Raw genomic sequence first — 12,168 nt, forward strand, 5'->3', positions numbered from 1 at the left:
AAAAGAAGAAATAGAAATATTGCAAAAAAAAATTTTCTGGCTGGACACAGTGGCAAATGCCTGTAATCCCAGCACTTCAGGAGGCCAAGGCAGGAGCACTGCTTGAGCTCAAGCAACACCAGCCTGGACAACATGGTGAAACCCCAACTCTACAAAAAATACCAAAATTAGTGAGGCATGATGGTGTAAACCTGTAGTCCCAGCCACTCATGAGGTTGAAGTTGGAGGATCACCTGAGCCTGGGGAGGTCAAGGCTGCAGTCAGACTTGATCTCGCCACTGAACTCCAGCATGGGCAACAGAGTGAAGGCCTGCCTTACAAAATAAATAAAATATAAAAAATTTCCATTTCAGGCTGGGCGCAGTGGCTCACACCTGTACTCCCAACACTCTGGGAAGCCGAAGTGGGCAGATCACCTGAGGTCAGGAGTTCTAGACCAGTCTGGCCAACATGGTGAAACCCCATCTCTACTAAAAATACAAAACTTAGCCAGGTGTTGTAGCAGGTGCCTGCAGTCCCAGCTACTTGGGAGGTTGTGGCAGGAGAATTGCTTGAACCTAGGAGGTGGAGACTGCAGTGAGCTAACACTGCACCACTGCACTCCAGCCTGGGCAACAGAGACTCTGTCTCAAAAAAAAAAAAAATTCCCATTTCAAATCTAAAATCACGGTACCAAAAAAGCACTAAGCTGAATAATTTGTTCAATGTGTAAGCTGCTTTGCCTATAAAATTATCACATATTGGTATATAAAAAGAATATGACAAAACCATCACCATTCTGAAAGCTAAAAAGTTTTCCATTTCCTCCCCCATCACAAAAAGACTGTTCTGTGATGAGTGTACTCAGCAACAGTATATATAGCCTCAGACCCTTCCCTGGAGTATCTGTCACTAACCCTGACCCAACAAACAGTCATGTCAAATTGTGAGCACTCTTCTAATCAAGTCATATTTTCAGATCCCAAACTAGTTCTGGAACTTAATTGCATTTCTTAGTTGCTAACATTATACTGTAGTCTATACTTTATTTAAGCTCCAGTGCTGATTTAAAAATCAGTATGTTGGCCAGGTACGGTGGCTCACACCTGTAATCCCAGCACTTTGGGAAGCCGAGGTGGGTGGATCACAAGGTCAAGAGATGGAGACCATCCTGGCCAATATGGTGAAACCCCGTCTCTACTAAAAACACAAAAATTAGCTGGGCATGGTGGCATGTGCCTGTAGTGCCAGCTACTCTGGAGGCTGACGCAGGAGAATCACTTGAACCCGGGAGAGAGAGGTTGTAGTGAATCAAGATTGCACCACTGCACTCAGTCTGGTGACAAAGCGAGACTCCAGCTCAGGGGAAAAAAATCAGTATGTTATAGCTGGGTGCAGTGGCTCACACTTGTAATCCCAGTGCTTTGGGAGGCCGAGGCGGTGGCTCACCTCTATGTCAGGAGTTTGAGATCAGCCTGGCCAACATGGTCAAACCCCCGTCTCTACTAAAAATACATAAATTAGTCAGGCACCTGTAATCCCAGCTACTTGGAAGGCTGAGGCACGAGAATTGCTTAAACCCAAGAGGCGGAGGCTGCAGTGAGCCAATATCATGCCACCGCACTCCAGCCTGGGTGACAAAAAAAAAGTCAGCATATTGAACAAATTCTGGTTAAAGGAAGGTGTTATTATCTGTATGGGATCCACTAAGTTCTGTACTCATCTTTGTTCCAGTGGTGTCCAATCTTTAGGCTTCCTTGTGCCACACTGGAAGAATTGTCTTGGGTCACAAATAAATTACACTTATGATAGCTAATGAGTTTTTTTTTTAAAGTCTCGTGTTTTACGATAGTTCATAAATTTGTATTAGGCTAAATTCAAAGCCATCATGGGCTACATGCAGCCCATAGGCCATGGGTTGGACAAGTCTGATGTAGAGTATTCCTCCCAGCTCCCTGCAACACACACGCACTTGCCCCAACAGCTGTAAGAACTAGGCAGCAGTTTTAGTGGGAGATAAGCCTGCCTTGGAAAATAGATAAGGAGAAAGAGTTGGAAAAGAGGGCAAGAAAATATTTCTAGCTTCCAAGGGACATATATTTTGCAAATGTTAATCCCATAATGTAGAAAAGAAGCCATCACCTTTCTGAAAGCAACTTTTTCAGATCTGCATAGCAGGCCTCATGCAAGAAAGTTAAAAAGACAGCCAGGGAGCACACCCATTCAGCAGTTAGCCCATACCTGTAGCTTTATACTTCCCTCTCTGGACTATGTCTTCACTCTAAAAAACCAAGGAAAGAAAAATAAGTGGGCCATGCATATAGCCTCTTTCCAAAGAAAAGCCCCTTTGTCACTACGGCATAAGACAAAAATACAGAAGTACTCCTCCCTCTCCCTTTTTAGTCAATACCTTAAAGGTAAGTTGCCTTTAGTATCTCAAGGCTAATTTTAACACACCATCAACTTAAAAGATGGGGAAGTAAAGTACTAAAAGGCTTAAAAGAATCTTGCCCCAAAATGTCATAACAAATAGCAAAACAATGACTAGAATTTATGAGGTTGAATTTCAGTACATCTAGGTCACCATAACAATCATTTTCAACATCTGCTTTTGGACAGGAGACTAAGAAAAGCTGAGGGCTGTATAATTCTTTTAGCAATTAAGGATCATGTTATTAATGTAGAGAGACCACACTATTTCCCCAAAGCAACCTTCCTGAATACATAGGTAACGGGCATGAAACTCTACAAAAGCAACCAAGTTCCTGCCACTATAAATGCATCTGGGTGGCCCAAGGGCAGCGGTGAACCACTGAAACCAAAAAAATCAGAAGATGGGGAAGTTAACTGAAGGTAAAAGCAAACAGAGGAACCACAAAACCAATTTGTTTTATTTTTAAACATTATCGAACAATCTTCCAAGTAAAGATTGATTCAATAAAACTGCCCAAATTCCTACAAACTTCTATGTACAACTCCTGCCAGCTGTATTTCTGTCTGGCTCTCACTACAGACAATAAACTGTTCAAAGTCACCAAGGACAATGTCTACATTGGAAAGTACAAGAATTCTGAAAGACAAAGCCAGACCCAGAACTAATCAGACACTGCCTATCCTCTCTGAAGACAAAGACATTTCTTAACTGGCATAAAATAGGTGCTCAGGTACTAATGTAACTCTTCATGCAGACTTAGTATCCGATTCTGCTAATGAAGTAGTGATACTTCCAATAATGTTAAGGGCAAAGTTTAAAAGAATATAAAGAACTTTCTAAAGTATTTACTTGGACCTGCCTATACCATCAAAAGTTAGCAGGAAGAAAGGAACTTCCATTTACTAAGTTCACAAACTTAATTCAATCCTTTATCATTATGACCATTTAAGGTGAGAACTATGCTAAGGATTCAGATACTAAGGAAGATAACCTGCTCATGGCTTCCTGGTAGGCCTGTCTCTCTAGAGAATTGTGACCATAATCTAGGAGGTCCCAACTTTTACTGAGATAATGTGTCTTGAGAAGGCTCTGCGGTGGTTACCACAGATGGTAGACAGCAAGTTAAATTTCTACTTGTTAGAGTTGTTCTGGAAGATATAAAGGGCAAAGAAAAGGCCAGGGAACCATGTTTCCTCCAAATTCTGCATGGAACACAGTAATTTCTACTTGTTAGAGTTGTTCTGGAAGACATAAAGGGCAAAGAAAAGGCCAGGGTACCGTGTTTCCCCTAAATTTTGCACAGAAACAGTTTGAGAAACAGTGCTATTATGTGATTGGTTTTCACAGGCGTCACTTCTACTCTCTGAGACCAGACTCAAGAGTACAAGCTAGTCAAGGAATCTCCAGGATAAAAAGAGCAAAAGGGAGACCTGGAATTGTTAAGAAAGACGAATACATGAAAGGATAAGGGTATCTTAAGTCAGGGAGAACATAGCCCTTAGGGGGCTAGGAACATTTTAACTGCCAGGCCAAAAGATTTGGGGAAAACAACAACAACAAAACGCAAAACTCCACTTTAATAGGGTATTAACCTACTCCTAAGCCACCCAAAGACTTTTTAAAGGAAACCTCAAACACACACACACACACACACACACACACACACACACACACACACAATACAACACTGTAATCTTCCACACAGGCTCCTGTCACCTGGAGAAGGGCAAATAAACAGCCCAATCAATACACAAACAAGGTTTGTTTTATTTTTGTTTATAAGACAGAGTTTCACTTTTATTGCCCAGGCTGGATGGAGGACAATGGTGCCTTCTCAACTCACTGCAACCTCCGCCTCCAGGGTTTAAGCAATTCTGCCTCAGCCTCCCGAGTAGCTGGGATTACAGGCATGTGCCACCATGCCTGGCTAATCTTGTATTTTTACTATAGATGGGGTTATCACCATGTTGGTCAGGCTAGTCTCGAAATCCTGATCTCAGGTGATCTACCACCTTGGCCTCCCAAAGTGCTGGTATTACAGGGATAAGCCACGGTGCCTGCCTCAAAAAATGTATTTTTTTTAAAGCTTTGTCTTCCCAGTTTTGCTTTTCCTGTGTTATTTTATTGCCTACTCTGTGAGAAAACTGAAATGCTGTAGGGAAAGAGAAAAGCTGAATGATAACTAAAAGCTTTGAATGTTTTACATCTTTCATTTCTGTGGTGAACAAAAAAGCACATGTTCCATGAGGAAAGCCTAGACTGTTTGTACTGTATTTCCTTGGAGCTCCATGGATGTCTGTTTCTATTAACATTATCTCCACCTTTCTCTATCATGATGCAAGGACCGGGAAGTATATAGGTGGTTCTAAGGAGGAGTAAAAAAGCTAAGAGGTTAGCCAGGCATGGTGGCACATGCCTGAAATCCCAGCTACTTGGGAGGCTGAGGCAGGGGAACCACTTGAACTCAGGAAGCGGGGGCTGCAGCGAGCCGAGATCATGCCACTGCAGTCCAGCCTGGATGACAGTGAGACTCTGTCTCGAATGAATGAATGGATGAATGAACGAATAGATAAATAAAAGCTAAGAGAGGGCAGGGTGCGGTGGCTCACACCTGTAATCCCAGCTCTCTGGGAGGCCGAGGCAGGCAGATCATGAGGTCAAGAGATCAATACCATCCTTGCCAACATGGTGAAACCCCATCTCTACTAAAAATACAAAAATTAGCTGGACATGGTGGTGCATGCCTGTAATCCCAGCTACTCCGGAGGCTGAGGTGGGAGAATTGCCTGAACTAGGGAGTCAGAGGTTGCAGTGGGCCAAGATCTTGCCACTGCACTCCAGCCTGGCAACAGAGCAAGACTCTGTCTCAAAATAAATAAAATTGGCCGGGTGTGATAGCATGCACCTGTTAGCCCAGCTACTCGGGAGGCTGAGGCACGAGAATCACTTGAACCCGGAAGGCAGAGGTTGCAGTGAGCCAAGATCGTGCGGCTGCACTCCAGGCTGGTCAACAGAGTAAAACACTACCTCAAAACAAACAAAACACAGTAAGAAATGGGGAAAGTGGCGAGAGCAAGATGAAGGGCAAGCTAGCTGAGGGACCAATATTATCTGCCTGTAATAAATGTTTAAATATATTTAAAATACAACCTCGTAAGAAGTTTTAAATTGTTCTTGACTGACAGAAAAAGCTCTCAAATCCCCTAAAAGCCTTTCTTAGAATAGGCAAAGTAGTAAGCTCTTTATAAAAATGGCTCAGTGTTTTCTACTGGCCTATACAGCTTGTATGCTGCTGAGCAAATGACAAAACATTGTCTTTCCCAGGATGACTGGCACTGACTCAGTCACCATCAGCAGCTCTTACATAGCACGTACTAGATCATAAACTCCAGAGACAAGGGCCTGTGGCACAACGATGTTCGATGACCTACATAAGACCTAAACCCATGAACTTGGCCTCATTAGTGAGACTCACTTTTTTCTGAGGGTCTCACTCCAGGCTGTAGTGCAGCAATGTCATCTCAGATCACTGCAACCTCTGCCTCCTGGGCTCAAGCAATCCTCCCACCATGGCCTTCCAAGCAGCTTAAACTACAGGCACATACCACCACACCCAGCTAATTTTTGTAGAGAAGGATTTTCACCATGTTGCCCAGGCTGGTCTTGAACTCCTGGGCTCACTCACATGATCCACTCCCCTTGGCCTTGCAAAGAGCTACGATTATAGGTGCAAGCCCCCACTGTGGCCAACTCATTCTCACCAATAATTGTAAGTAAGCGACCTTAACAATTCCTTGAAAAATTTTTTTGATATAAGACAGAGCTAATAAGGAATTTGGCCAGGAAGAAAAAGAATTTAGCTAGGTGCAGTGGCTTACATCTGTATGTAATTCCAACACTCTGGGAAGCTCAGGTGAGAGGATCGCTTAAGCCCACAAGTTTGAGGCCAGCCTGGGCAACATCGTGAAACCCTGTTTCCACCAAAAAAGAACAAAAAAAAACTAGCTGGGCATGGTGGCATGTATCTGTAGTCCCACCTACTTGGAAGGGTGAGGTGGGAGGATTGCTTGAGCCCAGGTCAAGGCTGTAGTGAGCTGTGACGGCAGCACTGCACTCCAGTCCTAGGCAACAGAGCAAGACTGTCTCAAAAAACAAAACAAAACAAAAAATAGTTTAACAACTATCTAGACTAGAGATTTTTAAATGATCTTAAAAGCAGGAGTGTTTTTTTCCCTAAACACGTAAGTGAGGTTGTTCAGGTCAAAGACAGAGGAGGGAGAGGCAGCCCCCTGCTGTCAGTCTCTCCTGGCCCTCAGGACAACCTCTTGGGAAATACGAGGTAATCTCTTGGGAAATATGAGAACTAGATGGAGTAATTCAATACAATAGAGAATTCACCAATATATCTGGCTTTGACATGGTTTTTTGAACAACAAATTTTTCTATCTTTAGAATCAATGTATGTAACATATCATCAGTGGTAATTAACGTGCATGTTCAAATTGATGGAATACGGTATTTAAAGTTTATAAACCCTTATCACCTAAAAGTAAAAAAAAATATCCGGACATTTGCAAAGTGGCAATAAGAGCTAACATTTTTTGAGCATTTACCATATACTACAACCTGTTTAGGGTGCTTTATATTTAATCCTCATACGTACACTATCTCTATTTTGCGGATGAGAAAAGATACAAGGAGATGAAATGACTCCCTCAAGATCACAGGGATCCAGGTTAAGAAGGCTGCTTCAGGTTAAAAATTGTCTCCAAGGAAGCTCATGCACATAAACCAAAGAAAGGTCTGTTTAAATGCTAAGGGCCATAAAGTTGAGTCTGAGTTTTTTTTTTTTTTAAAGCATCAGAGTGCTCCGTCAACCATGCTGAAGTGAAGTGGTATGATTCACTGCAATCTCCACCTCCTGGGTTGAAGTGATACTGTGCCTCAGCCTCCCGAGTAGCTAGAACTACAAGGACATGCCACCATGCCTGGCTAATGTTTTGTATTTTTAGTAGAGACAGGTTTTTGCCATGTTGCTAAGGCTGGTATTGCACTCCTGAGCTTAGGCAATCCACCCTCCTTGGCCTCCTAGAGTGCTAGGATTACAGGAGTGCGCCACCATGCCTGGTCTTTTTTTTTTTTTTTTTTTTAAAGAGATGATGCATCACTCTGCCCAGCTAACTTTTTGCATTTTTAGTAAAGACAGAGTCTCACCATGTTAGCCAAGCTGGTCTTGAATTCCTGACCTCAAATGATCCACCAGCCTCAGTGCTGGGTGCCTAAGTGCTGAGATTAAGTGCCACCGGGCCCAACCCAAACTTTTAACTAGAAGAGAAAAGAGACAAATAATAAAAATAACTTGGGAAAAGTATATTCTCTTTAAAGTATTACTTTTTAGTCAGCTTGCAATGCCCTTTACTTCTTTTTCTTCCTGTAATATGCCTGGCTCAACAAGTAAGTTAGGCCCTCTGCTTTGGAAAACAGCCTGTCACCTTCCCTCATACTCTAGAGAGCCAAGTAATCAGATAAAAGGATCAACTGGGAAACAGACCTCTCAGTGGCTGGAGGCCTATAAACCCAACAATGCTTTAGGCTAAACTTCATCTAAATCATGTGAAAATGGACAAGTGAGATTTCCTGAAGACAGAATCCATGGCTTTCATCAGAATCTCTAAGGGATTCACAACCATTCTCAGAATGGTCCCCACTTCGACTTCCTATCCCTAGAGGATGGGACAAGATTAAGCTAGACTAATACTAAGTCATCTAAAACTATAATTGTATTATCTCTAAACAGGTTTTTAAACAGTTATCTAGTTTGGTCCACATCACATACCTGTAAGAAGCCTGATTTTAATCTCATTTCAAAATGCTGTTAGTAAACTGTTTCAAGTGACTTTCTCATTTATACTCATATCAACAGAACACCTGAATAAAAGTAACACATATCAGACCTTCAACTGTTGAACTTAATTCCCCAGTTTATCTGCTGTAATTAGTAAAGTTTCTATGAATTTTTTTTGAATTGAGACATATTTGAACTTTCTAGTTTTTTGAAGATTTTCCCCCTTGAAATTATAGATACTTGGGTAAAAGCAACATGGTGTGCAGCACCCCCTCATTTCTTAAGCATTCCTTCCCGTTTTAATTTTTCTATTTCCCCAACTTAAATTATTTATTTATACATATAACCATATTTTGGTTTCTCTTCTACCAGGATTTCTTCCATGCACACAGTAAAATGTACAAACACAGCCGGGCGCGGTGGCTCAAACTTGTAATGCCAGCACTTTGGGAGGCCGAGGCGGGTGGATCACGAGGTCAAGAGATCGAGACCATCCTGGTCAACATGGTGAAACCCCGTCTCTACTAAAAAAATACAAAAAATTAGCTGGGCATGGTGGCGGGTGCCTGTAATCCCAGCTACTCAGGAGGCTGAGGCAGGAGAATTGCCTGAACCCAAGAGGCAGAGGTTGCGGTGAGCCGAGATCGCGCCATTCCACTCCAGCCTGGGTAACAAGAGTGAAACTCTGTCTCACAAAAAAAAAAGTACAAACATTCAAATACACAAAATTTTCTTTCCTTTTCTTTTCTTTTTTTGAGATGGAGTCTCGTTCTGTTGCCCAGACTGGAGTGAAGTGGCCCTATCTCGGTTCACCGCAGCCTCCACCTCCCAGGTTCAAGCAATTCTCCTGCCTCAGCTTCCTGAGCAGCTGGGACTACAGGCATGCATTACCACACCTAGCTAATTTTTGTATTTTTTAGTAGAGAGGGTTTCGCCACGTTGGCCAGGCTGGTCTCGAACTCCTGACCTCAAGTGATGGGCCCAGCCTGGCCGCCCAAAGTGATGTGGGATTACAGGCATTAGCTACCATGCCCAGCCTGAAATACACAGAATTTTCAAATTCAATATTATGCTATGTATACTACTGCACAGCCTACTTTTTTTCATGTAACAATGATAAATATTTTCTTGTGAGCAGCCATTATTAAAGGGTCAGAGCCACAATAGGCTTAAAGCCTGACTCCACCAATAGCATCCTTGTATATTCACAACCAATACATAGAAAAACAATTTCACAAAACCAACATAATTATTAAATCCTCAGAAATCATACAAAAAAATGGAGTACACAGAAGTTGGATGGGAGTGGGCTCTTTATTCTCCCCTCCTTCCTCCCTAATCTATCTCACTTCCTATTTATTTATATGATCTTTCCATGAGTATATAAGCACCTAAACAAGAGGTCATCTCGCCTGAGAGGCATCCTATTTTAGAGGTACTCAGATGAGGCAGAGCATGCAAAATACATTTTTTAAAATCTCTTTTTGGCCGAGCATGGTGACTCATGTCCGTAATACCAGCGCTTTGGGAGGCCAAGGCAGGAACATCTCTAGAGCCCAGAATTTTTAGATCAGCCTTGGCAACATACCAGGACCGTGTCTCTAGAAAACAAACAACAACAACAAAATAATCAGCCAGGCATGGCGGCATACACCTGTAGCCCTAACTAATCTGGATGCTGAGGTAGGAGTATAGCTTGAGTTCAGAAGTTTGAGGCTACAGTGGGCCATGATTGTGCCACTGCACTCCAGTCTGGGTGACAGAGGAAGGCCTTGTTTCAAAAAAAAAAATTAAATTTAAATTTTAAAAATCTATTTTCCTATTTCCTCCCCAAATGCTCATACTCTCAGTGTAACTCTCAAATCCCCCATATTTCCTCTCTCCTCCCCCAAACAGCTCCCTACTGTGGTGAGAGTTTCGAGGTGGGGAGGAGAAAGTCTAATTCTTTCTATCATTCCTGTTTCTCTCCCATGACAGTACTGGCAATAGTGGACAACAAATTGCTGGATGTATAGCAGCAATTTACATATGGTAGCTAAGCTAATGCATAGCTTTCTCTGGGCAGAATTACTGCTTCTATCTTTGCAGTTTGAACGCAGTGTTCCAGGCATATCAGTGTTAAATATTTGCCTGGTGGATTCTACCTTCAAAGGCACAGGGAATGAGGCACAGAAGTGATACACAGAAGTAGGAGAAGAATCCACAGAGGTGGAGGAGGTGGGAGCTCTCAAACCACACGGGGAGGTGCCAGCCGCAAGGACTGGGACACCAGACAAAGTACCTAATTCAAACACAAAGGCTCACTCATTCGACCTTTCCATAATATTCATGTATCACTTGCTCAAATTTGGCATGTTCTAAGGCCACAGTTCCTCTTTAGTTTCAACTGCCCTGCTATGAGGCCAAATCTGTCTCATCTAGTGAGTCACTACTGCTCCTCTTTCCAACTGCATTTTGATTTCAGCCCACTTGTGCAGCTCATCAGGGCTGCACCATATGTTGTACAATGTAGGCAGAATGTGACTAATTTTTTTTCTCAAGCACTGTCGGAGTTACTTTTAAAATCACCTTATAATCTTGGTGTCTCTTGCAGAGTCATTACAACATATAACCTTTGAAAATGACTTTATAATTATTTTTCTGAGTGTTCAAAGGAGATTCTTCGGCATTTTCATTCCCATTTTTCAGATGAAGGAACTAAAGGGAAGATAGATAGTGGATTAAGAGACCTGGTTCCACAATCAACCACTGGGACTTGGACTTTCTTGAGTCACAGTGCTGTATTTGGTAAAATAAGGCAACTTGTAAAATGCTTTTTATTTGGAAACTCAAAATATTACTTTGCTTCTATTTATTATTTATTTATTTGAGACGGAGTTTCGCTCTTGTTGCCCAGGCTGGAATGCAATGGCGCGATCTTGGCTCACCGCAACCTCCACCTCCTGGGTTCAAGCAGTTCTCCTGCCTCAGCCTCCTGCCTTTCAGCAGTTCTCCTGCCTCAGCGAGTAGCTGGGACTACAGGCATTTGCCACCATGCCCAGCTAATTTTTTTTTGTATTTTTAGTAGAGACGGGATTTCACCATGTTGACCAGGCTGGTCTCGAATTCCCAACCTCAGGTGATCCACCCGCCTCAGCCTCCCAAAGTGTTGGGATTATGGGTGTGAGTCACCATGCCGGCCTACAGAAACAAGAAAACTCAAGCTTTTGGAGGGAAACATCCTAGTCTTCAGACGCCATAGCCTCTCTTCCACTTCCTATTGCAACCCATAAAATCCATTCCTACCATTAAAAAAATAAGAAAACTCTTGGAACTATAAAGCACAAAGTAAAGAAAAACCTCAACTCATACTGTTCCAAAACAAGCATTTTGGTTTTGCACTTTTTTCCTGCTTTGCCTGAAACTTGTGTGTGGAAACTGTCACTGTCCAGGTGATTCAACATTATATCATATGTGAGCTGGGTAATTACATCACACCACTTTATCCCAGCAACTCAACTAATGTTCATGCAGCTGGGACTGCAAACCTCATGTATGGCCTATTTACAAAGTCTGAAGCTATTTTCGATCACTCAGCTGTATAGCTATACATTTTCTTCAATCAACCTTTCCTGCCAAGGCAAAATGCAACATTAGCTGGATTCCAGTAAAGAAGACAGGGGACAGGGGGAGATAATATGTCAAAACAAGTTCTATAAATACAGCTTTTGGCTTGTATCTCAAGAGAATCAAAACAGCTTCAAGTTTAAACAGAAAAACCCTACAGTCCCTGCAGTACCTTACTCGAATGCTCTAAAGAACAGAAGATGGCAGGGATCTGGAATCTTATTTCTCACACTGTATCATCTTGTCCCCTCCCTCTCCCTAATCTCAGGGGGAGGTTTAGATGCAATTGCAAGCTTTATCATTC

General features: G+C 42.5%; 1 protein-coding gene across 50 annotated transcripts in view; it reads right to left on the bottom strand.

Annotated features, from left to right (window-relative positions):
- CELF1 (CUGBP Elav-like family member 1) overlaps positions 1 to 12,168 on the bottom strand; it is an 86,218-nt gene that overhangs the window by 40,039 nt on the left and 34,011 nt on the right. For 23 of the 50 annotated variants that reach the window (XM_078341045.1, XM_078341044.1, XM_078341039.1 and 20 more), the window contains exon 2: positions 2,221 to 2,260. The exons of the other annotated variants lie outside the window; for them this stretch is intronic. The gene's annotated coding sequence lies outside the window, so the exon portion shown is untranslated. The remainder of the gene's footprint in view (positions 1 to 2,220; positions 2,261 to 12,168) is intronic. 50 annotated transcript variants of the gene reach the window in all.

The sequence above is a fragment of the Callithrix jacchus genome, chromosome 10, assembly GCF_049354715.1.
Source record: "Callithrix jacchus isolate 240 chromosome 10, calJac240_pri, whole genome shotgun sequence".
Taxonomy (NCBI): domain Eukaryota; kingdom Metazoa; phylum Chordata; class Mammalia; order Primates; family Cebidae; genus Callithrix; species Callithrix jacchus.